This window comes from Bos indicus, chromosome 1 (genome assembly GCF_029378745.1).
Source record: "Bos indicus isolate NIAB-ARS_2022 breed Sahiwal x Tharparkar chromosome 1, NIAB-ARS_B.indTharparkar_mat_pri_1.0, whole genome shotgun sequence".
Lineage (NCBI taxonomy): Eukaryota > Metazoa > Chordata > Mammalia > Artiodactyla > Bovidae > Bos > Bos indicus.
In genome coordinates, this window is record NC_091760.1 from 73,964,724 (window position 1) to 73,985,769 (window position 21,046).

A 21,046-nucleotide genomic window follows, 5' to 3' on the forward strand; every position below is an offset into this window, starting at 1 on the left:
TAAATGGATGACATTAATTATCAACTCAACAAGAGGCTGTTTGTCTTGACTAACATAAAATCTTGAAATTGGAGAATAGTGGTGCCAGGTGCTGACTTATCAGCCTCTGCATCAGATAAATTTCCGTAATGTATTTTGTTACATCATTTCTGGATTGCAAATGGGAAATTTTTCTGAGGGTGGCTTTGTCTCAAGGGACACGCCTCAAGTATGTTGAGAAGCAATTTTTAAGTTCAGCCCTAAATGAGTTATAGACTTCTGTTAATGGTCTTTGATGTGTTAGTATAGTATAATTCCATGTATTAATAGAGGATAATTCTTGCTTTCATTAAAAATATTTCTAACTATACTATAAAAATATAGATTTGCCTGTAGTGCTTGTAGAATTTCTGAATCACTTATGTGGAATGTCTTTGGGCAACAGACATGGAGAATTCTGGAGGCTTAAGACAGCCCTGCAGGGGGCTATGGGTGAAATATGTTCTCTGTCACACAGAAGCAGGGAAAAGGGCCCAGAGTGACCCACAAGGTGCTGATATGTAAAGCTGTGCTTTAAAGCCGGATTCGAAGGACTCACTGGAAGTCAGCTGCGTCCCTCTTTTGGTTTGCTATTCCCTGGGTGGAGTCTTTTGTAATGCTCCCACCTCCCCTCAGCAGGCTCCAGACCTCGCCTGGAAAGAGGGATGGGGCCACAGGTTAGAGGAAGTCCAGCCCTTTCCTGAGACCACCATGGAGGGGGGAATGGTGGACTTCAGTCACTCCAAGGAGAAGGCGAGCCCTAGATATGGAATGAGATTCCTTGGAGCTGTCTGCCCCAGAACCCCATCCTGTTCCCTAGCCAGTCCTCTTCCAGTGCCAACTCTGGAGGTTCTGGGCTTTATTTTTAATAATAAAGCCCACATTTCCTTAATATTCCAATGTGCCAAGCTGTATATGAGGCGCTGTGGGGACAGAGAGATGAACAGGCTCAGGCCAGGCCCCCAGCGGCCCCCAGTCAACAGAAATGTGAGCTTCTGGGCTGGTTCACCTAAGAGAGAAGCTGGGTTCGTAGTATTACTCAAATATTATTTTCAACATTGACTCAGCTTGTTAGACTCAAAGATCTAATGGTACTAATTCATTTCCTAAGTCCAGGGAAGATCTACTGAAATGTTCCCATTCTTCTGCCCCACCCCCGCTCCCCACTCTGTAGTGTGAGAAAGCAGCTTTAGGACGTCTGCTAATGATTGATGATGGCCCGGCTCTCTTTGTGTTCCTTGGCCTGTAGGTTTAGGTCCCGGATTGATTCAAAATGGCCAGCAGCAGTCAGCGTGTGGTATCTCTGGAATCTTAGAGACATCAGATCACATGCTTGTAACATCACACAACTGAAGAACTTAGCTTTTTTAAAAAAACGGGTTCTCCTATATTTGTTAGTCAAGGCTGAAGACTTTACTTCTTGGGCAGTGAGGAATAGCATCCCAAGGAAAGCAATTTTGCAGACAAAAAAAATAAGGAAAATCAGGAGTCCTACCTCGCCTAAGCCTGTTTACCATTTCTCCTTTCTCGGGGGTCTCTGACAGTACAGGAGGCTGGGAGGCACATTTAGCACAGATATCCACTCCACAGATCCACTGAAAATCCAACTGTCTGCTAGGTGAGGGCATGGGACTTAGCAAGTGATTCTCTATCTCTGAGTCCACAGAGGGATAGTTAAATCTGTTCATGGCAGGAAAGATGAGAAGAGGTCTGTGAACAATTTTCAGTATTTCAAAGAGCTTGACAGGAATTCTGAATTTGCTTGGATACAGGCTGTAGTCTCATGAAGATGCCCCCTTCCTTTGCTCCTGGCTGTGTCATTGCACTGAGGACTGCTTCATGCAAACTGGAGGCTCTGCTGGGCCAAACAGAATTGTGATGAATCACCTGGGCTTTGACGGCAGACAGGTCTGGGGTCACGCTGTGCTCATCCACTTCCTGGCCGGATGACTTTGATGAAGCGCCTTGATCTCCCTGAACCTCAGTGTCCTCGCCTGTAAAATAAGGACGATAATCACATCCACCTCACAGAGCTGCTGGGGTTGGTCCAGAGTAAGCCACTGATTAAAGGCAGCTGTTATTGTTAGCAGCTTTCATTAATGAAAAATGAGAAAAAAATTATAATGTAATAAAAGTGGAACATTGATAAGCAAAAATCTTGCCAAACTTGTAACTCATCGGGGTTTGACAAAAGTTTAAAATCCTTTATACAAGGCAACTGTAAGGGTTTTGACTATCAAGGAGACAGTGGAATGGATGCATGTGCATGATTAAAATTTAATTGAGAGAGTTTGATTTCATCCCTTTGGGCTGACTATGCATATCTTCTGGTGTCATAAAACAAGCCCAGGACCATAGGACAGGCCATATGCCCCGTAGTGACCTCTTTCTAAGCCACCCCTGTGTGCTCTGGATGGAAAACTGTTGATTGAAAAGGGCAGAACAATACCCTCTGTCACAATGTCTGCAGATCACATTCAATCAGGACAGCATTCTGTTGATTCAAAAGAAACGCACACACACACACTCACACACACGTCCCAGCTGGTGACATCAGTGACCTGAGGGATTTGAGGACAGTTTACCTAGCACTGAAGGTTTCAATCACACCACCCAGTGGCGGGTAGAAGGAACTTAGATCAGTGAAGCCTGTTCTAGGAGTTTCCTTAATTCTCAGTAATCTTACTGCTACTCATTGTTCTTAGCTGGTAAAGAATCCACCTACAATGGGGAGACCTGGGTTCGATCCCTGGGTTGGGAAGGTCCCCTGGAGAAGAAACGGCTACCCACTCCAGTATTCTGGCCCGGAGAACTCCATGGACTGTATAGTCCATGGGGTCACAAAGAGTCAGACAGGACTGAGTGACTTTCACTCACTCACTCATTGTTCTTAGAGGTCTTTCTTGGCAATATGTGGAGACCTATGGTTTTTCTTCTTTTAAAAAAATACTCTGAACTTAAAAGTGCTCTAAGAAACAAGAACTAATTTTTTGAAAAGTCTGTGAATTCCCTGACAGTCTAGTGATTAGGACTCTGCACTTTCACTACCAGGGCCCGGGTTCAATTTCTAGTCAGGTAACTAACATCCCACAAACCTGCAGCTTGGCACAGCCGAAAAAAGATTGTTTAAAGGGATTTCCCTGGTGGTCCAGTGTTTAAGACTTCATGCTTTCACTACAGGGGACACAGGTTCAATCCCTGGGCAGGAAGCTAAGATCCCACAGGCCTTGTGGTGTAGCTTAAAAAAAAAAAAAAAAAAGTGTGTACTGTGTTGAAAACAGTACCATGAAACATAAAATTTTGTTCCCAACTTTTCATGCTATTGTTCCATGACTGAAAGCTAGAGTTTTGTACCTAATAATATGATTTACTTGTCTACTGAACCCACATGGAAATTTCTTCTTGAATGCCAGCCCTCCTCCCCTCTCTCCCAACACACAGCCCCTCCCACCCACTCACTTTGCAGTGGATACTCTTTGGAAGAACTTTGAGGTTTTCTTTTTCATCATACAAGGATGTTGACATGCGTAACAAGGTCTTTCTTCCTACAGTTGAAGACTACAGCTTTCTGACAAATGGGATAGATTCATTTTCTTTTCCTAAGACACTTGAAATGTAATAGTTCTTTGAAGAGGGAGGGAGGAACCCATTTAGTTTTCGTCTTGACTGGAATGGAGATCAACAATTCAGAAATAGAGCTTGCTAATTAAAATTAACTACATTACACAACTTGCCATGCAGCCCACTGGGAATAGTTTCTCTCCTGCTTGATTATGATGATGAAAACTTACCTTTTACCAGGATAAAATGAAATCATCCTGATCAGAGAGAAAAACTGTTCCTTAAGACAGGCTGTAGAAGTGTTTGTTTTTATAGAATTTTTTTAAACATCTAAAGTAATACATTAAAAGAAGTTATTCTCCACACCTAACTTTGTATTAATGTACGATTACATATGGGGAGAAATTTCTCACATACTAATGCAAATTTAATAAACCAAATGCCTTTAGATTTCTACAGTTGGGGACTTCAAGATTGTAAATACCTGAATAGGTACACAATTTCTAAATAATTCTGAAAGTACTGAAGCCATGCTGTAAACGCACTGTGCCTTTACCACTTGATTTATTGGATATGGTGATTACCATGTTCTAGAATTCCCCTCTCCCCAGTGGAGAGGAATATATTGTTAACATGGTTACTGCTACATAGTTATATCGATCTGATACCGTTACTAAGCCTGACATTGCCTTTTAAGAAGATCCCCCAGAGAAATAAAGTGATTCTAAAAGGAGCAGAGGAGTGGCGGGAAGTAGAACTACGGGCTTTAATCTCTGGAATAATTCCAACTCTGCAACAGGAGAGCGCAAGCCTGCCCTAAGAGGCAAGTTCCAGTGGCTCGAGTGATGATGAGGGACCCTCTCCAACAGGGCAGCCATCTGCCCTCATCTCCCAGTGTTTTGCCCACCCCTGGCCTTAGGACAACCTGTTAGTAAGAGAAAGAAAGGTCCTTTTATGTTTTAACCTCACTGCTTCTGAAACTGCCCTTCAGAAACCCTACCTTTCTCGTTCTCTCTTTTCTTGGCAACACTCAAAGTCCTTTGTAAACATTCTCCCAGGAAGTCTCTGTAGACCTGTCTGATAAACTTAGAAAAGGAGAGAGTTTAAACTCCTGTCTGACAGTAGATTGGATGGAGAGCTTAAAAGATTATTCCCTTCAGAGAAGTAGCCGAAATCACCAAGCTTGGAAAGATGTCAAGGAGAACTAGAAGTGACACAGCCCTGGTCTTTCTGTTCAGAGCTTTATTTCTCTCCCCAGACCCAGCGTTCTTATGAGCTTTGTGAGAAGGAGAAAGGCAGGCCCAGGCTTTTGATTCTAAAGGTATGAAACTGGGAAAGCCAAGACAGCGCAGCATTAAGGCATGTGCTCAAAGTTCATTGGAACTAGCTAACATATAAACCACTCCAACCAAACAGAATTGGGTCACAAATGCAAACTGTCTTCTCTTTTAAAAGAACTTGTTGGCAACTCAAGTCCGATTTTTCAAATCCATCTAATTCCTTTTCTCCCCATCTCATCTCCATCACAGGGCAACAGACGTGTATCTTCTATTGAGAAGATACTGATTTCCTCCCCAATTCAAGATTCCTGCCGAATCACACTGAAAGAAAGGATAGGGATTCTGATGGGTTCAAGAGGACTGCTCGCTCATTTCTTCTTGTCCTCTTTACATTTATTCCTGTTGAAATGTAGCTAGTTGCATCGTATTTGTCAACAGTGGGAGTTTTCCATCCCAGGAGATATGTCAGAGGAGAGTGGAACCAGAAGACCCCTAAAAGCTCCTTTCAGTTCTAAGGCCCTGCGGACCAGTCCCTTAATCCTATTCCAAGGGACCACTTGTGGTTCAGAAGTAATCGGTGCAAGTCTCAAGAAACTGGACTTAGATATTGACCTCTCCTCCCACTCAGATGATCCAGTAGCCAGTGTGGATGCTTGGCGGGAACAGCAGTATATTGTGAGTTTGCTGGGCTAGATTGTGGAGGATGCTGGGCTTGACGAGGTTAAAACAAAATAGACAAACAAATGAAAACCCTTCTCTTCTTCTAGTGGTGTCTCTTCAATAAGACTGTGACTCTTTGCAACAGCATGGATTGTAGCCCACAAGGCTCCTCTGTCCATGGAATTTTCCAGGCAAGAATACTGCAGCAGGTTGCCACTTCCTACACCAGGGGATCTTCTCGATCCAGGGATCAAACCTGAGTCTCTCTCGTCTCCTGCATTGCCAGGTGGATTCTTTACCGCTGTGCCACCTGGGAGGCCTTGTCTTTTGAAGAGAGGGTCTTAATTTTTGTGAAGTCAAATTTACTGATTTTCTGTAATGTAAATACTAGAGTTTTGGGGTTATAGCTAAGAAATCTTTGTCTAGCCCTGGGTCACAAGGATTTTCTCCTATGTTTCTTCTAGAAGTTTTATAGTTTTAGGTTTTATATTTAGAGTAAGATCGTTTAGGATTATTTTTTCAATGTGATATGAGGCATCAGTCGAAGTTCTTTGTTGTTGTTTTTTTTTTTTTTTTGCATTGTTCATCCAATTTTGTTCCAGAACAATTTGTTGAATAGGTCAACGTTTTCTCATTAAATTGTTTTTGCCTGTCTTCAAAAATTGATTGATTATATATGTGGGATCTATTTCTGGATTCTCTCTTTTCCATTGATCTATCTGCCCATAATCACTTGATTACTGTAGGTTTCAAATAAGTCTTGTGATCAGATACCATAATCTTCCAATTTTATCCTTTTTCAAAAGCATTTGGTTAATTCTAGCTCCTTTGTGTCTCCAAACTGGATGTAAATAGCCTAACATGAGACACACAGAAACGCATCTAAACTTTTTACACCACACGTGTTATTAGTTCTTTAGGAAAGAGGATTCAGAGATAGATACCTACACTCATTAATTATACCTTTATTTAGAAGTATAGTATATAGGAATCTTGAAAGATAAGTCTGTAAGTAACTTGAAAGAAGAGAGGGAAAAGGATAGACAAGCTTCATGAAAGAGATGAAATTTATTGATATAATTTTGATAAGTAGGGTGTACATAAGCTGAGTTAGCACCTACAGAGAAAAAAAGGGTGCTCAGCACAAATTCCAATTAGCTGGAAGAAAAAATGCATGAAGAAAGTGGTTTGTCTTCATATTGTAAAGGGTCTTGAGATGGTAACTGAGGAGTATGTGCTTTATTCTCAGGATACTGAGCAGCCATGAAGGTTTTTTTCTGTGAGAGGGTTTTTAAGAGGGATGGGATTGTTATGGCGGTTGAGCCAACAGCACTAACTTATGCATTTCAAGCTCACATCCTTTTACAGATCCACTCACATCTCACCTGCTTGCTGTCGGAGTCAGGAGGAGGAGGGAGGGAGGGCTAGGACTTGTGGGAGAGGTTGATTGGCAGCAGGGCTTTAATTTCAATGGAATGTTTTCACGGGCATCGCCTTTCCGTTCCTGAATGGATGGATGAGAGGAGTTTCCTTGGGAGTGTTTTTCTTGGTCACTTTCATTGGGTTTCAACTAAAAACACAGGATATTGGTATGTATCTTCACGGTTTAGGTTGAATTGCAGTCCACCCCCAAAACTTCCTTGAAGTTATCTTTTATCCAACCCTTCTCACTGTTCTAATGCCTACCAAACAGATTTATAGAATGTCAAAGCTAGAAAGGACCTCTGAGAACATCTGGACCATCCTTATCCTCTTACTCCCTCTGTTCTGTGAAGAAATGAAAATCAGAGAGTAAGTCAGTTCCAATACCATGAATCTGATCACACCATTTGCATCTATAAAACCCATCAGTGGTAGCCTGAAATCTTTAGCTAGGGTCACCCGGCATCCTGATTTGCCCAGAATGGTCTCAGTTCTTGCTTGTTGTGCTGTTGTTGCCTCGGTGCAGTTATTCATCGTAAACACTTTCACTTCCCAAAGTGAACCACCCTGAATGATACATTAAATGGTCCTCCCAAGTAATGCTTTCCAACATCCAGGCTGGTGTGGAGACAGGCATGGGGGTGGGTGGAGTCTCAGGGTTACTGAGGGGGGTTTGGATGCCCATCACGCTTACACAGTTTCTCAATCAGCAGAGAGAAGAGTAAGACTATTACATTTTAAAGGTTCAAGAAGAATATTGGAATTTAGTATAGAAATCCCTTGCAAATATTGGGACACAATGACCTTCAGAATCCAGCCTTCCTTATCCAGCCTCCATCCTTCCCTGCTCATGTCCTAGCGCTCTGCTTCCCTCCTGTGGTCCAGCTCCGAGGGAGGGACAATTCATGGTGCCCTGACTCTTCCGTGTTGGTCTGGGTCTCTGTGCTTTTGAACACGTTTTCCTTCCGCTGGAAGATATGGACTGAGGCCACCAGCCTCAGCCCCTCTTGTCCAAGTGATGAAGTCCCACACTTCCTTCACCGCTCAGAGCCTCCACACCCCTGTCTCCCAAGCCAGGCACAGAGCAGAAACTCCCCTTCTTCGGAGCCTTCCCACGCCCTGTGTTCTCTCCTTCCTGCCGGTTGCTAACACTCTGTATTGGCTGTACTTGTTTATGTGCTTGTCTCCCTCCTGGACCATGAGCAACTTGAGGGCACAGTGACTGGTGCAGTCCAGCCCTGTCGGGGAATGGGTGTGGTATGGAGCGAGCATGAGGGCAGATTTGTGCATCATGCTTGTGTGTGCACATGAGTCTGTGTGGCTCAAGGAGGTTTCCTGGAACCTTGGGTTCTTCTCAGGAAGCCAAAAACACTTCAGAACGAGTCGGCCTTTTTCCATGCACCTTCTTTATGAATTAAGCAGCATAAATATCTGATCTATTTAAAAACAGGGAAAGGGAAGTCTGTAGAGACAAAAATAACTTTTTCAAGGTCACTGACTTGAGTGGTTGGCCCCCTGGGAGAGAAGCCTTGTGCCTTGGACCCAGTTTAGCCCAGGGTGAGGGTCACGGGTGAGCTCGGCCTGTCTGTTCCCCTCGGAGGTAGGGGCTCCCTGCAGTGAGGCAGGCTGTGTGGGTGCCTGTCTCCAGACAGGGGCCTTTCCTGGGAGCTGGTCCAAGGCCACAGAGGCTGAGCAAAAGCCTATGTGCTGTTTCTGGTGAGGAGGGCTCTGTTCTCAGTGGTTTATGTGTACAATTCCTAGAGCAGGGGGAAGATTGCAGCTGGCGCTGAAGTTACACCCCAGGTCCCAAGTAGCTTGGCAAATGGTAACGCAACCACTGAAGCAAAAGAAGATGGAGAGGGGCATCAGGGAGGGGGATGGGCTGAAAGAGAGAGATTGAGACACTGAGATTCTTAGGCTGTGGGAAGGGACCAGAGTCTAAGCTTTTGCTCTCAGAATTGCATAAATCACTCTCATTCTCTGGGTCTCTACCTCTCTCTTTCTGTTTCTCTCCACACCCACCACCCCACTCTCACCCCACTTCAGCAACCCTCCTCTCCCCAACTCAGAGATTCTCTCCTTTTTCAGTCAGAAGTTGCAATGACTTTGGGCAGCCCTGGGTCCCCGATTCAAAATTCTCCTTTCCTGCCTTCACCACCTCCTTAATTACATACAGGAACACTCTTCAGGAGCACGAAAAATGAGATGTGGCTCCCACAGGACAGATGGGAAGGGAGTGGCTCCCACCTCAGAGAGATGTCACTCTCCAGGTGGGGCGGGGCCCAGACCAGCCACATCCATGGGGCGGGGATGAGAGGGGCTCGCCCCAGCTTCCTGAGGTAGGTGTCCTCCAGCTCTGAGTCTCATTATATTCCACAGCCCCTCCCAGGTCAAAGAAATAAGGAGTCACAGGGAGGGGAGAGATGGTGGCTTGAAGTGTCAGAAAAATGACAGCTGCTGTCAGGTAATTTGAACCTTGACACCTAGCTGCGTAGTCAGTCAGGCCTGGCCAGGGGCCTCACTCCATTAATTCTCCATCCTCCAACACAACTTCCTTCACAGCTCTGACCTTCTGTTGGGGTCCAGTGCCCCCTCCTCGCGGTTTGTCATGCCCACATTCGCCCTTCCACTTCTTGGGGTCACTTACCTCCCTCATCTACACACCCAACTATCCTCGAGTGTAAGGAGGTCAAAGGGTCCGAAAAGGCTTTAACCTGAGAGGGAAAAGAACTGGGGAGAGAGTGAGGGGGAGGGAGTCTGCAGTTTCATTTTGAAAGGCTGAGTTGGTAGTGGTGGGATCCTGGGAACAGGAACTCCCAGGGAATTCCTGTTGGTCTCCAGGGAATCTGGCGAAAATCCAGGAAATGGATGGCTGCTGCTGTGGGGGCCACCCACAGGGGGACAGGGCCTCCCCAGAGCTCAGGAGCCCAACATCAAGTTCTCGGGACCAGCCTGACAGTGCAGGACAGCCCATTCTCCCTTCCTTCTCCTCTTCCCTTTCCACCTACAAGTTCACTCCAGAGTAGGGCTGGGAGAGAAGGGTACTGGGTGGGCACAGCAGGTGCTAAGATGGTTGTTGAATCAATGTTTAAAACATCAACCAGAGAGAGAGGGGTAGAGGGAGACAAAGGAGGTCAGAATAAGAACCGGGCAGAGACTGGGGAGAAGGGTGGAGAAATGAGCAATTGAAAGGGGCTCTGTTTCTGAGGGCAGGTTAATGTCGACTTACAATCCATGGATCACAGCCATCTAACTGCAACATCTGGCATAAACAGTCTCGTAGTTCACAGGTCCATATGTATTGACCCTCATTCAGGGAGCAGGTCTACTGGGAGGGCAATTCAGGGAACTCGGGTCTCAAAGTTGGAGGACTCCTGGGACTGTATGATCCAATGTTCCCATTTTACTGATAAAGAAACCGTAGTTAAATGAGGGCAAGTGACATTACCAAGGCCACAGTGAGTTGGGGCAAGATCCATCTCCAGGTCTGGTTCTGACTCCACCTGCACCCCTCTAGGGGATTTAAAGAGACAAGTTTTTCTTGGACCTTAAACTGACTGATGGCTGTGACTTATTAGCACATGAAACTGGTCAGACCTGGCCTTCTCTGCCTTCACATTGGAAACCACGCCTAGCCCTGGGGCTTCTTCTAACCTCTCTTCTCCCTCTGCTCTTGCCAAACTGCCTGGACTCTCCAATCTTTCAAAAAAAAAAAAAAAGTGCTCGTTTTGCTTGAATCATCTTAGGGGGCCCCCTTTTGAGTTTTTTTTAATTTGTTCCTGAATTCTTCAGAGATGGAGAGACTGGCGTCTCACTCTTACGTCTGTCCACAGTGACACAGCATGAGGACACAGTAGGCGCTCAGTGAGGGTTCTTTGAGTGTTGCAAGGAAGCATAGAAAAGATGAAGACCAGATCTCTAGACAGCCTGTGGAGCCATGAGCTTTACAAACTTTGTTGATGGATTTTCTTAGAAAAACCCTGGAAGCCATGGTCTGGCAAGCAGAAGTGCCTTTATGTGCCTGTTAGACAAGCAAAAAGTACTATCAGACCTTCATTTATACTCAGGTATATGCAAAGAACAGAAGTAGGTTCTCAAAGCAATTTAGAATCAAGTCGATAGACAAGATTTAGGGAATGGGGAGTCCAGCTGGAGCAAGCTTGTGAACCCCTCCTGGTCTTTTAATATTCCTTTCCAGAGAAGTAAGCACAAACTTCCTTCAATAGCAATTTATGACTTATTTCACATCCAGGCTATTTCTGGAGTTCATACCTCACGTCTATAAATAGTCAAGAACAGTTGCGTGGACATGTGGACATCATGTGAATTTTGGGTTTGATGGCGCTTTAGGAGTGGGATCTGCAAAAATTACATATTCAGCTACTTAAATGTTTCAACCAAGAAGAAAAAGAAAAAAATGAGGAATCACCTTCAACTGTACTTCAAAAATGTCAGCTCAGTTGATCTTACAAGGTCATAACCAAAGTCAAGGAGGATGTTAGAGGTTTCCAGCCTTGGCTTGTTATAGCTCATAGAGTTTCTTATAATTTCAAGTAATTTCATAGGTGGCTCAAGATACAATTAAATTTACTTTAGCTGAAATGTTTATGTACACACATATCCCATGTGATGCCTGATTATGTACATTTGCCTTATATCACTATTGCTAGCAGTTGGCTTGCAGGATGATAACTACCAAGAAATCAAACAATAAGTAAACAACTCATATCCAAATGTTGCAGGTCCCTGGAATTACTTAAAAAAAAAAAAATCAAATAAAAAAATAGAAAACATTTTTTTTACAGAGAGGAAAATTACTATTAAAGGAAAGTAGTAAACAGAAACAAAATCCCAAAAGCTTTCAATGCTTGATTACAGTCGCTCATAGTGTTTAAGGATATGTGCTCATAGTGCTTAAGGAAAATGAAGTTACATGACTTTCAATACTTGCATAAGTCACTGTGTAAGTGGGATAACGTAGATGAAGCTGGGACCTGGGTTTTAATTGTGTCAGTGAGGGCAGTGGGAGCTATGGAAGATTCAGATGGGAGGAGGAAGAAGAGGGAGCTGTGTTTTAGCAGAAATACCAGTAGTTCAATGGCAAGAGATGGACAGAGTTAGAGCAAAGGCAAAAATCCAATTCTGAGGAGTAGCAATCACTGATGTGCAAAATACTGATGATACTTGAGCTGGGGTTGACACTGAGATAAGCAGTGGTTTGAGAGAGAATTATCTAAGCTCTTGGTGGATGATGATAGCAGGTAGGTGCTGGGGGAAGGGAGAAATGAAATAACCCTGAGCCTGGTCTCTGGGGGGTGATGATCATTAGACCTTCCCATGCTTCTCTGGCCGGTATAGTAGTCATGGGCCACAGGCATCTGCTGAGCACTTGAAATGTGGCTGATCTGAATTGAGAAGTGCTCTCAGCATGACAGACACCTCTGTCAAAAACTTCAGTTCAATTCAGTTGCTCAGTCATGTCTGACTGCAACCCCATGGACTGCAGCACACCAGGCTTCCCTGTCCATCATCAACTCCCGGAGCTTACTCAAACTCATGTCCACTGAGTCAATGATGCCATCCAACCATCTCATCCTTTGTCATCCCCTTCTCCTCCTGCTTTCAATCTTTCCCAGCATCAGGGTCTTTTCAAATGAGTCAGTTCTTTGTATTAGTTTCCCAGAACAGAAAGTCAAATACCCCATTAATAATTTTGCACATGAATTACATACTGAAGTAATCTTTTGGATATATTGGATTAAATATTATAATTAATATTAATGTTTCTTTGTACTTCTAAAAAATGTGGCTACTGGAACATTTTAAATCACACATTATTCTCTATTAGGCATCACTGATCCAGTGGTTTCCCATTGCTCTTAGGGTTGGACACAGATTTGTCACTGAGACCATCAAGGTCCCCTGTGACCTGCCAGCTCTTCCGAGGCTGAGTGAGGGCCCCACTCTCCTTGGTCAGCATGTTTCAGGCATGTGGCCTTGCTGTTCACCCAGCACGCCACTGCTTTTTCTTGATGCAGGACTTTCCCTACCATGTCCCTACCCCTCATGTTCTCTCCTGAGATCTTGACTCGCTGAATCCTCCCACCCTTCACAGTCTTCTCTAGAGGACATCTCCCTCCCCAGGGCTATCTCATGCCCTACTTTAATTTCCTCAGAAGACTTCATCAGTATAGAAATTACCTTGTTAATTTCTTTGTGTAATGTTTTGTTGTCTCTTTCCTCCTGACTACAGCTTAAGTCCTTAGAAACCAGGGACCCCCCTTCTGCCTTATTGTCCTTTGTAGCTCAAGGCCTGACACACAGTGGGTATACAATACATATTTGATAAATGATTGAATTGACAAATACAGAACCATGGACAAAGACTCCTGGCTAGACCAGCATAGGGTATTGGGATGATGGCTTTCAGCACATTTCCTCCTATATGGTCCACACGCCATAGCCCTCTCTAGACTGTTACTTCCTTGAAGGCCTTCGCATCTGTTCACCACTACATTTCCAGGGTTCCCAGCCCACTCCTGTGTGCAAGGTGAAAGCTCAGAAGATATCTATGGAATGAACACATGAATACAAAACCAAGGCTGGTGCCCTAGACCCCACATCTTCCTGCAGAAAACAAAGAGATTCATCAGTTTTCTTTGAATCAGCTTCTACCTTGAATATTTCAGGTGCTTTGCGAACTGTGGAGAAGTTTTTAGTAACTATATTCATGAAACAGCAGCAAATGACGTTGGTCCTCTTTGTGGCCCTGGGTATCACAGTCAGCCATTTACAGAACTTGCCAGGTCAGCCAGAAGAGACATTTTTGACCTTCACTGACCGAGTCTGCAAAATCAGGTTGGGTTTTTTGTTTGTTTGTTTTGGTTTAACTGGTCTTCCTGGCTTCAGGAGTCCCCTCCTCAGTGAGGTGTTCCCTGATCATTCATCCCAAATTAGGCCTCAGGCACACTTCTGTCCCTTCTATCACAGCACTTGATTTTAGTTGCTTCTTAGTATTTACCATGAGCTGATGTTCTCTCTTTCATTTATTTATTTTCTTTTTCGGTTGTCTTCTCCGCAGTGGGATGTGTGCACTCTGAGAGCCGAGGCCTGGCCGGTCTTGTTTGTTGTAGAAACTCTGGTGTCTGCAACGGTGTTGGCACAGAGTAGGTGCTGCATGAATCCCCGGTGAATGACTAACTAGTCAGCTGCAACCAAGAGCTGCTTTGTGGACCAGTGACCTACTGGTCCCAGACGCCCCCTTACTTCTGGTACTGCATCCTGAGCTGCAAGTGAACTCAACAAACTCTCTCTTCTGAAGAAACCCCTTAGGTAATACATGCTGATTGCAATCTAACACAAAACTGGGATGCAAAACACCACTGGTCACAGACAGGAAAGAAAAGCCCAAACAAACTATACCAGGAAATTTAGCAACTGCTTTGTGGCTAGGGGGACGTTTTGCTTACAGAGACTGCATTGATCTTGTTGCAAACAGCCACATTGTCCTGGCAGCTGTTATGGTGTGGCCACCTCCATGGATGGTACTTTGGAACCTTCTGTTACACCCTTAGGCATTTATATCCACTGGTTTCTCTGGGTCATGGTGTGACTCATTCACCTACTAAAGAATGACTCCTAAACCAGCCCACACAAATATGATCTTCAAAATTGAATACTTTTCCTCTTAAAGTTTAGGATTTTCCCATTCTCTTTCTAACTTTGGGTTCTGAGAAGTTCCTGGTAGTTCATTTGTGCCCCAGTCACTAAGCTTTACCTGTAAAGAAAACTTGCCTTTGACTGCATCAATTCTGGCACTCAGTATACAGGAGGAAGGAAGGGACTTCCGGTTCTCATGCCCTGGGAGACTCGGTTACATGTCTAAGACAGAAAAGCGGGAATGAGGACAACAGATTTCCAGCAGTTCCAAAGTGGTTCTGGCTATACATGTAGCAAAAGTACATGGACCGCTGAGACTAGTTCCAGGTTTATTTGCCCTTGAAAGTCAGCAGGGAAAGGCAACCACAGAGACAGGCTTTAGGAAGTACAGCTCCATTTCTGTCCATTTCAAAGTCCAGTCCATTTCTGCAGAAAATGAGGGAAGTGTGACACTTCTGCCAGAAGAGGAGGGTTCCAGAGACCCACCTGGCTCTCTCTAGCTGCCACTTTGGCCAAACCATCTACTCCCTTTGAGACGAACTGTCCACATTTGCTACGAGGATTACATGTTCAGTCCTACTTACCTACATCGATTGCTTTTGGGATTAAATGAGGATGTTTATGAAAGCATTTTGTGAAACTTAAATTCAAATTATTCAAATGTAAGTTGCTATTTTTATTAATATCCTCTTTCTTATTATACTAGTTAATGTACACCTTCCTGAATGACTTATGTACAGCAGCCATTGATTGTGCCACTTACGACAGGTAGAGAAAAAGTATGTTGCTTTTGCCTCCAACAGTCGCAGAGTCTGAGCTGGGGAGACAGATAAAGAAACACTCTAATCCAGTGTCATCAGTGCTGTGTTAAATGCTCCAGGAGTGGGGAAAAGAGGAGGTAGGGGTCAGAGTCAGGATTTGGAGGCCTCAAGATGGGCTTCTGGAACCAGGTGAATTGAGCAAAGTCTTGAAGGATACATAGGTAGGAGGTCTCTGGATGGAAAGTGGAGGAGGGATTCTTCCAGCACAGGGGCGGGCAGGGGCGGGGGGTGGTGCTCATGGCACTGGTGCAGCTTTGCACGCCGAGGAAATGTGGATGGGGTACTGACTTCTTCTAGGCAAGAAGGCAGGAGGCTAGGCCAGGAGTAAACCATGTAAGTTTCTCTGGTGGTGGAGGCAATAGTAAGCCTTTGGAAGTGTTTTCTCAGAGATGTGGTTGTTTGGATGTGTGGCTGGAGTGTGTGGTTGATGGTTGGAGGGAGGCAAAACTGAAGGTGAAGAAACCAGTCTGAAGGAGATAAAAGCAACGAAACTCCTGCACAAAGGCAATGACCGAGGGGAAGCCTTATGGTTCCTCGTGCCCCATGGGAGGCAGGGAGGAGACTGGTGGTGGGGTTGAGGAAGACACACTGACTGGGAAAATAGAGGCAGGACACCTCACGGGGTGGGGGCCTAAGGACTGTCACGTGGAGACGGCCCACAGGCAGCTGGGTCCACAATCTGGATCTCAGGGCAGAATCTGGGACTGAAGATACCAGATTTGATGGTCTTCATGCAGATGGCCAGTGGGTCTTCACGCTGTGGGTGATGAAGTGACAAGAGGAAAAGGGCATGGATAGATTTTTCAAGGACAGTGACTTTAATGGGTGGGTCAAGGGGGAAAAGTCCCATGGTGGATGTTGAGAAGTCATCAGAGAGGCTGAAGGAAGTCAGGAGAAACATGTGCCACAGGGGTGTAGGAAGGAGGGAATTTCATGATGGAGTCTGCACATACTCTGAACCTCACAAGTGTTGATGAGGAGAGAACAAAAGAGGGACCTTCTGATTTGTTCACTGAGGGAGGGGCACTCAGGAGTCTGGCTGCACAGGTAACAGGGAGAGAGAAAGGAGGCAGGGGGCTACTAGCTAGATTCTAGGACCCTCGGTGAAAAGGGAGGCGAGCAGCCCAAGGTGGAGAGAGGGTGCAGGGTGGGGGAAGTTGGCTCTGAAAGATGGTAGAAAAATAAATGTATTTATATACAGCAGGGAAAAGTAAAAATGAGGTTGAAAATTTAGGAATAAGAGCTGATGTTCTGTGGACCACCTCCCTGGTGAAGTGGAAAAGGATCCACAGTCCCTGTGAAAGAAGGGAAGGATGGAGCCAAGTGAAGGTAAGCCTAAGGGGAGAAGGCAGGACCTGCCAGAAGGAGAGCCATCAGGACCAGAGGACTAAAGAGTGGGAGAGCCTATGGCACCTGAGGAAGGAAGAGCCAAGGGTGGGCAAGGTATGGGGGCAGAGCATAGGTCCTCACTTTCCAGCCCAGGGACCCATCCACATCCGTCATTCCCATACTGCTTCTCATTCTACTCACACCTGGAGTGGGCAAAGTGATGAGTCATCCATCCATTAGGCTCAAAAGAAAAGCAGAACCAGGCAATGGTGGCAGCAGGGGGTTCATTCAGACACTGCAGGTAGAGGGGCATTTATTTTAAAAAGAACAAGTTTCCAGAGAGAACAGTGGGAAGGCTGAGGAGGGACTTACTCAGAGGAGGGAAGCACAGAGCCAAGATCTGGACTCCCAGCTGGAGGCTTTACACTAAACATGCAAACTTGATGTATTAAAAATGTTTTCCAATTTTCCGTCTCTTTTACCTGATGTTCTTTCTCAGGCCTTTATCAAGTGTACTAGAAAAGCTTTTGTATACACATATATAAATGTATGTAAAACATACATATTTTAGAAAACTTGAGAATTTTGGCCTAGTTGAAAAATTTATGTCATTTTGATTTCACATGTTTGACTTAGTATGAATAGAATGCTAGATTTCTAATTTAAAAAAATAGATACACAACAATTAACAGAGTTTTACTGTATAGCACAGGGAACTATAGTCAATATCTTATAATAACCTATAATGGAAAATAATATTAAAAATAATATATATGTATAACTGAATCACCTAGCTGTGCACCTCAAACATTGTAAGTCAACTTTCTTCAATAAAATATAGTATGCTAATAAAAAATTAAGTTGAATTCAACCCCATATCACGTTAGAGACTAGTTGCCATATCCCCAAATGATCAATTGCTCAAAATCCAGCTTCTATTTTTAAACTAGTGTATGCATGTAAATATGACTACAGCCTCAGATTTTTGATATAGAAGCTGTGTGAATATTTGAGGCAAGAATGACATTTCAAGTTATCCTTTATGAACTTCTCCCAGCATTAAAATGTCTCTTCTTTGGATGGATACTCCCTATTTTAAACTTAAAATGCAGTCTCAACGAGATCACAGTAAAGTAGGTTCTGAGTTCTCTAGATGATCATAGTTTATGCTCCTTTCCCATCGGCCCTTCCCCCCAACTCCAAAACAGGAAAACAAAAGTAAACCAAATGAGCCTGCAGTTTCAGAGCTTTTTAGAGGCTTGTTCACCTCTATAAGGTAATAATGGCCAATTCCACAGTTACTTTGCTACATAGAGTTTCAAGGGAAATATCTATTTGATTCTGCAAGATTCTACAATATTTGTACGAAAATAATCATATGGGCCCTAATTATGGAAGAGACACAGGGAAGAATAACTCTGTGTTCGAGACTATTTGTTCTTCACAAATGTGGTGTATGGGAAGCCTTCCTTTAGGGTTTGTATCTCATCCCTGACCCTGAGTATCTGTTAGGTATTTGCTAAAATGAAAAAATTTTATTTCATTTTAAATAAAATTTAAAATTTTTGTCACACAGGATTCTGCTTCTGAAACCAATTTGATATGGCTTTTACCCTCTCCTGCCCCCTTAAGGAATAATATTCCTGTTCTACATTTTGATGCCTTATCGACACATTTTTATGGGAAAAGCTAATAGAAAAAAAAACTTCCCTGGTGGTTCAGATGGTAAAGAATCTGCCTGCAATGTAGAAGACCAGGGTTCAATCCCTGGGTCAGGAAGATCCCCTGGAGAAGGAAATGGCAACCCACTGCAGTATTCTTGCCTCAAGAATTCCATAGACAGAGGAGCCTGGTGGGCTACAGTCCATGGGGTCACAAAGAGTTGGACACCGATGAGCAACTAACACACATTGGGGGCTTATGTGCCAAGCACCACTCCAAATGTTTTGCCTGCATTTACTCATTTCATCCTCACAATCCTATGAGATATCACCTGGGGAGGTACAAATACCACCTTATGGTACAAAGAAGGTGCAGAGAAGTAATTTGCCTGGACTTACAACCTCAGCAACCTGAAGCCAGATCATGTGCTTTGGCTCTAGTTTTTGGCCTCCAAGCCAATTCATATACCTGAAAATTTCAATACAACCATGGCAAACTTCCTGGAATTCCCCCAACTGGACTTACACATTTACCTCTGTCTGCGTTTCCCTTCCCATTCCCATCTCTTCTCTTCCTTGACCGCATCTGTCAGGTCTCCGCTTCAGGTGCCAACGCTCTGAAGACCTTACCTGGCTTACTCTCCAATCAGAATCCATCTCTTTGTTCTTAGGTGCCCTTTGTTGAAACTTTGCTGGCATGTCCCACATCAGGCCTGGGATGAATTACTTGGGTGTTTGTCTATCTCCCCAGCTAAACTGAGAGCTCTGGGAGGGCAGGGGGTGAGTGAGTCTTAATGTTATCTTTTTAGCGCTTGCAGGGGGCTTGCTGGGCACTCAGTAGGTGCTAGGGTTTTCGGAGATTAGAATCATTTGTTTTAAGGAGTCGCGAGATGCCGTCGGGCGGCTGTATCTTGTCTGGGACGACGGTGTGGGCTGAGCCGCCCTGGCCCGGCCGCTCTCCACGCCGGCCCCCACCCGCCCTGGCCTGGCTTGCCGCTTGGCAGGGCTCCGGCGGCCGCGAGGGCCTCTGCTGCCCCGACACTGGCCTCGGCCCAGTTTCCCGGCTTCTAAATGCGGCCCGGAGCTACCGGGGAAACTGGAAAAACACTGGCAGGCGGCCCCACCCCCGGGCCCGGCGGGTCGGGCGGCCGCGTTTCTGCGGCTAAGGGCCTGCTGCTTGGGAGGCGCTGGGGCCCCGGGCGGGGAAGCGGGGGAGGCGGCCGGGCGCGGGCGGCTGCCTGCCTGTCAGCGGGAGCGGGCGCGGGCTCGTGTGTCAGCGGCTCCCTCCTCCCTCTCCCCCCGCCACCGCCCGCCGGGCCTCCCGGCCTCCCGCCGCCGCCGCCGCCGCCCGCTCCCCCCGCGGCCTGGCAGGCTGCCGGCTGCACAGGCGGGGGTTCGCGCCGTTCTCACGACCTCTCAGGTTGCCTGAGCTCATCTGGGAGCTATTCATTTCCTGCCAGAAAGCAGCCGGGCCTGCTAAGCAAACCACCTTGGCCGCAGGGCCGCCGGGGCTGGCCCGGCGTGGCCGCCCCGGCCTGCTCCCCGCCCGGGCCGCGAGCCGCGGCGGCCTCCCTGGAACCCCCGGCGGCCCCGGCGGCCGCGCGGCGGGGGCAGCTTGGCCGCCCATCTGGTTGCACTTAGGAGCCGGGGAGGAAGCTAGCAGCGGGTTGTTACCGGCCAAGGGGTGTGGGAAAAGTTAATTGACTTTAATGACAGGTTTCCCGGGACGGCGGTGACGATGAGGGGGTCCAGCTTAACCCCTAGGTCCCCACTCCAGCAACACGTGGGATGGAATGGGGCGCGCGGAGGGGGCACTCCTCCCAGTCGCGGCAACTCGCTACTTAGAGAAGGATCCCGACTCTAGACCTAGGAGAGCCAACCACCCCCCGCCCCGCTTCCAGTTCAGCGCCTTTCCAGCTCCGGATGCTGCCGGGCACGGCGGGGGGCCCGAGCCCGGGAGGGTCTCCATTGAGAGGCTAATGCAAGCGGCGGCAAGGCCGGCAGCCCGCATCCGGACACGGAGATTGGAGCCGCGCCTTATCGGGAGCCACCGGCACCGCCCCGGGGCGGAGGAGAGGGGCTGCTGGGTGCGACTCAAGATTGTGTAATTAGTTCTGGCCCGAAGGATCCTGATGTGGGCTAAACTCAAGCTTCTCCTCTCCCCCAGCTAATTAATGCAGAAAGAGCCTGGGTGCAGGAGAGTACAGGGTCTTGGAAGTAAATAGACTCTTTTCACGGACTTGGAAATGTCCCGGAGAAGGGAAATGACTCACCCAAAGAGATACAGTGAGGTTGACGGCAGAACCGGCATAAGAGCCTGAAAATCCCCACTGGGGCCAGGGTCCCCCTTTTCTTTTCGTTTTGTACGGAAATGCCTCATCTATTAGTTTAAACCCAAATTTCGGGGGGAAAAAAGACCACTTTCAAACTACAATTTTCAAACGAACAAATGTTTACGTCTTTTAACATTATCACTCCCCTCAATATCTGTGTACTTTTAATATTAATAAAAATCCCCTTTTTTCAGTTGTTCCCCTTCAGCACAGGGAAGATGAAGAGATTGAGTTTTGAGTTGATTTAATGATTGCACTGTGTGTGTGTGTCAATTTTTAAGAATATAAATGTATTTTTATAA

At 45.9% G+C, this 21,046-nt stretch overlaps 1 long non-coding RNA gene across 1 annotated transcript; it reads right to left on the reverse strand.

Moving 5' to 3' along the window:
• Positions 1-1,408: 1,408 nt before the first annotated feature.
• LOC139183167 (uncharacterized) lies at positions 1,409-19,599 on the reverse strand. The gene is made up of 2 exons (XR_011566686.1): positions 19,042-19,599; positions 1,409-2,012 (listed from the first exon to the last, which is right to left on the reverse strand). It is a non-coding gene; the product is annotated as an uncharacterized lncRNA (long non-coding RNA).
• Between the last annotated feature and the right edge of the window lie 1,447 nt (positions 19,600-21,046).